The sequence below is a fragment of the Anomaloglossus baeobatrachus genome, chromosome 11 (genome assembly GCF_048569485.1).
Source record: "Anomaloglossus baeobatrachus isolate aAnoBae1 chromosome 11, aAnoBae1.hap1, whole genome shotgun sequence".
Lineage (NCBI taxonomy): Eukaryota > Metazoa > Chordata > Amphibia > Anura > Aromobatidae > Anomaloglossus > Anomaloglossus baeobatrachus.
This window is the reverse complement of record NC_134363.1, coordinates 123,031,376-123,036,366: the sequence shown is the minus strand read 5'-3', so window position 1 is coordinate 123,036,366 and position 4,991 is coordinate 123,031,376. Positions and strand designations below refer to the sequence as shown.

Here is a 4,991-nt window from a genome sequence, read left to right as displayed (position 1 = left end):
GTGGGAGTCCAGCCTAACAAGGTTAGTCTTAAACTGACCCTTTACTAATTCATACTAGCCCTAAAAGATCCTTTAAGCCTCCCAACGCATTTTCTCCAGCAGGATTCACCGGGGGAATTGCTCACTGGGTACAGGGCCTGGAGTGAGGCAATAGAAACCTTCACTCACACTCCAAAAAATTAGTGTGATAGCATAAGAATCATTTAGGTATTTTAACCCCTTCACGACCGGCCGATTTTTTTTTCGCCATTCTTCTTTCGAGAGACGTAACTTTTTTATTTTTCAGTCAATATGGTCATGTGAAAGCTCATTTTTTGCGGAAAAAGCTGTACTTTTAAATTAAACCATACGTTTTACCATATAGTGTACTGGAAAACGGCAAAAAAATTCCAAATGTGGAAACATTGCAAAAAAAGTGCGATAGCACTATTGTTCTTGAAATATTTTATTCACTGTGTTCACTATATGGTAAAATTGATGTGTGGGTGTAATGCCTCAGGTCAGTGCAAGTTCGTAGACACCAAACATGTATAGGTTTACTTTTATATAAGGGGTTAAAAAAAATCAGATGTTTGTCCGAATAAAATGGCGCACGTTTTACGCCATAGTCCGTGACCCAAATTGTTCTCATTTTTCGTGATCTATGGCTCAGTGATGGCTTATTTTTTGTGTCTCAAGCTGACGGTTTTAACGGTACCATTTTTGCACAGATGCTACATTTTGATCGCCTGTTATTGCATTTTGCACAAAATTTGTGGTGACCAAAAAACGTCATTTTGGCGTTTGGAATTTTTTTGCCGCTACGCAGTTTACTGATCAGACTAATTGATTTTATATATTGATAGATCGGGCGTTTCTGAACGCGGCAATACCAAATATGTGTATATTTTTTATTTTTTTAACCCTTTAATTTTCAATTGGGCAAAAGGGGGGCGATTTGAACTTTTAGGTTTTTTGTTTTTTTTTTTAATTTTTTAAAACTTTATTTTTTTTACTTTTTTTTATTTTACTATTCCCCCTAGGGGGCTATAAGGATCAACAATCCGATTGCTCTGCATTATCTGCTGATCACAGCTATACAGCTGTAAACAGCAGATACTGTCACTTTCTGCTTCACTCGGCCCCGGGCCGAGTGAAACTGAAAGTAGTTCATGTGCTACCATGACAACCACCAGAAGTCACATGATCACGTCACGTGACTTCCGATATTGGGCGGTAAGTAAATGTTTACCGCAGATGCTGTTTAAATGGCGCTGTTACATATTGACAGCGCCATTTAAGGGGTTAAATGGCACGAGCAGATAACGATTCTGCTCGTGCCTGGCAGGCACACATCTTAGCTGTGAAAATCAGCTGAGATGTGCGCCGATCGCTGCATGCTGCCGGCGGCAGACCGCAGGCAGTAATACTATGACCGCTAGGACGTAATATTACTGCCCGCGGTCATTAAGGGGTTAAGGGCCCTGCAAATGCGACAAGGGGCCCGCAATTTATTTCAGCTTTTTCAAAATTCCAATATTGCTCCTTCCGTTATGAGCCCTCCCGTTTGTCCAAACAGAACTTTGTGATCACATGTGGGGTATCAATACTCTGGAACGAAATTGGGTAACAAACTATGTGGACTATATTTTGGTGTTGCCTCTTGAAAAAGTGAAATATTTGGTGCTAAAGCAAAATGTTTGTGAATAAAATGAAAATTTTCAATATGATAGCTTAATGTAATCAAATTCTGTGAAGTACCTGTGGGTTCAAAATGCTCACTATACCCCCGAATAAAATCCTTGAGGGCTCTAGTTTCCAAAATGGGGTCACTTGTGGCCAGTTTCTATTTCGCAATCTATTTCAGCCAAATTTGTGTTTCAAATTTCAAATATTGCTCCTTTCATTCTGGGTCCTCCCATTTGTCTAGAAAAAAAAGTGGATAACAAACTTTGGGGCAATTTTGTCATGCTATCCCTTAAATTCCGGCTAAAGCAACATTTTTAGGTAAAAATGTAAATTAATTCTTATTTCTACTTTGCATTTATTCCTGTGATGCACCTGAAGGGTTAATAATCTTCTTGAATGTGGTTTTGAGCAGATTGAGGGGTGCAGTTTTTAGAATGGTGTCACTTTTGGGTATTTTGTCATATACAGTAGGCCTCTCAAAGTCACTTCAAATTTTATTTGGTCCCTAAAAAAAAATATTTTGAAAATTTGTGTTTGAAAAATGAGAAATTGCTGATAAACTTTGAACCTTTATAACTTTGAAACAAAAAAAAATTACCATATTTTTCATTTTATAAGATGCACAAGATTCAGAGCAAAAAAAAGTGGGAAAAAAAAGGGGTCTGTCTTGTAATCCGGCGGTGTCTTACTGGCGGGGGCAAAGGCGGTGGTGGAGGAGTCACGGGCGGTGGATGTCCCAGAAACTGTAGGTTGAGCTAGGGATGGGGCTGCTTCTGTGGTGGCGGCTGCATGTTGTGAGGGCTTCAAAGAAATGGCGCCTGGAATCAGCACTGATTGAGCTCTAGGCTCAATGGCAAGCTGAGATCTCATCTGCATAAGCGCCATCTCCAGGCGCTATTTTCCTGAAGTCTGCTGGGTGGAGATCAATGGGCTGGAAGCAACGCCTGCGCAGATGAAAGCTTGGGCTGAGAGCTCCATCTGCACACGCGCTGACTCCGGGTGACATTATTTGAAGTCACCGGAGACACGTTGCAGCCGCCGCGGACACCGCACAGCCGCTGCAGATATCGCTCAGCCACCACATCCCCTCACAGCCACCTCAGCCCCTGCACAGCGGCCTCAGCAGTCCCTCGGCCTCTTGCGACCCCTTTCCACTAGCCCGGTAAGCTATATTCAGATTTAAAAAAGACGCACCCCTCAATTTCCTCCCGGATTTTTGGGTGAAAAAGTGCACCTTATAATCTGAAAAATACAATACATTTCAAAAAGTTCGCTGATGTAAAGTAGACATGTGGGAAATGTAATTTATTAATTATTTTATGGGACATAACTCTCTGGTATAAGGGCATAAAAAAATCAAGTTTTGAAAATTGCAAAATGTTTTCAAAATTTCCAATTTTTTTCACAAATAAATGTAAAAGACATCATACTAAAGTTACCCCATCATGAAGTAGAATGTGTCAGAAAAAAACAATCTCAGAATCACCGAGATCCGAATAATACTACACAGGGATGGGTTTATATTGGTTACACTAATACACTGCATATCTATAATCCAGCACATAAACTACAGGTGAAAGGGTTAAGAGAAGCTTTGTGATATTTCCACTACATTATACCACATCAATGGCAGGTATAGGGTTAAAGGTGTTGTCACTCAGAGAGATATTGATTTCATGCTGGATCCTCAGCTGTCCCTATAAGAAACCATTGTGAGCTGATATTGCAGAGTTAGAAGAGTGTTAGACAGAAGAGCTGACGCTCCGCGGCTCAATTCTGCGTTACAGAGTAAATTCTATATAAGATTTTAGTGTTATTATGTTTTCTAAAATGTACAAATCAATAACAGGAGATAATCTGCACAATATCTACACAGAAAGAAAATGTTAATGTCAGAAGTGGGATTCGAACCCACGCCTCCAGAGGAGACTGCGACCTGAACGCAGCGCCTTAGACCGCTCGGCCATCCTGACTTATATTTAATCTTCATGGTTAACTCTTTCCAAAGCAGTCGGCAGAAAGATGATCATTACTTGTGATGTAGTTAAATATATCATGAATTATGTCAATATTGATATTTAACCCCTTAGTGATTGGGCCCATTTTAAATTGTCTCCTTGTAGACCAGTCGATAGGACAATCAGAGATTGTCATTTACATACTATAAATTTACCTATCAGTGTAAAATGTATCAAGAAAGTTTCTCTGACTTAGTACAAACATTGCCCTTAGCATGTTGGAGACCATAAAGCAATGTAGGAAGAAAAGATAAAAAAAAGTTGTAAAAAGAAGAAATATCCACCCCCCCCAAGATGGGACTGTAACCCACAATCCCTTGGAAGGGCAGTGCCTTATCTGATACTGATCTAGAGCTGGGTGTTTAATTATTGATCACATCAGCTGGACTATGTCACAATTTCAAAAACAATCTGAATTAATTAAATAAGTGATATCCATGATTGCGGGGGCTTCCAAGAAAACATGATTGAATATTTCTTTGTCCCCAGGAACAGTATTACAGTCAGTGAGAGTCCTGTACTTCACCCCGCAGTTCAGCGTCCTTTCACTCTTATGGGAACTACTTTGCCATTACTGAGCCATCTTTGAACAGAACATTTAAGGAGTTAATAAACATATATATATCGATATCTATATCTATATCTATATCTATATAGAGAGAGAGATCAGATCAGATCAGATCACCTCCCGGTGGGAAGTTCAAAGCCTGGACAATTACATTCAGCAAAGATGAAAATTAGACAAACAACACACAATTATTTCAGTGCAAGATCATCACTGACCCTAACTAGTAGCCACTATTGTATCACTTTATATCTAATGCTATACATTTCTAATTTTCCACTAGGAAAATCATTAATCTTTAGAACTGATGGTGATAAAACAATTTAATTTTTTTTTTTAATAGAACTTTTCTGAAGTTGGGTTTACACTGTTGGAGGCTCCCCCAGCTCACCAGCCGAAATAGCTCAGTTGGGAGAGCGTTAGAATGAAGATTTAAAAGTCTCTGGTTCGATCCTGGGTTTCGGCATAAGGGAAGATAATTTTTAAACAATATTTGAACTGATTTTGTTTTTTATTTTTTTTTCCAGGCTCCGTAATTCATAGATCATAAAGGCACTTAATATCACAACTTTAAAAATAGCATTCGTTGTTTAACCCCTTCACGACCATGGACGGATATATCCATCATGGAGCGTGTCCCGTTAAGCCCCGCCTCCTGCCGCAGGTTTTCAACAGCTGACATGTGTGCCTGCATGTTGCGAGTGGAATCGCTTCCACTCGCAACATTTAACCCCTTAAAA

General features: G+C 39.6%; 1 non-coding gene across 1 annotated transcript; it reads right to left on the bottom strand.

Annotated features, from left to right (window-relative positions):
- Positions 1–3,558: 3,558 nt before the first annotated feature.
- TRNAL-CAG (transfer RNA leucine (anticodon CAG)) lies at positions 3,559–3,641 on the bottom strand. The gene has a single exon. It is a non-coding gene; the product is annotated as a tRNA-Leu (tRNA).
- Between the last annotated feature and the right edge of the window lie 1,350 nt (positions 3,642–4,991).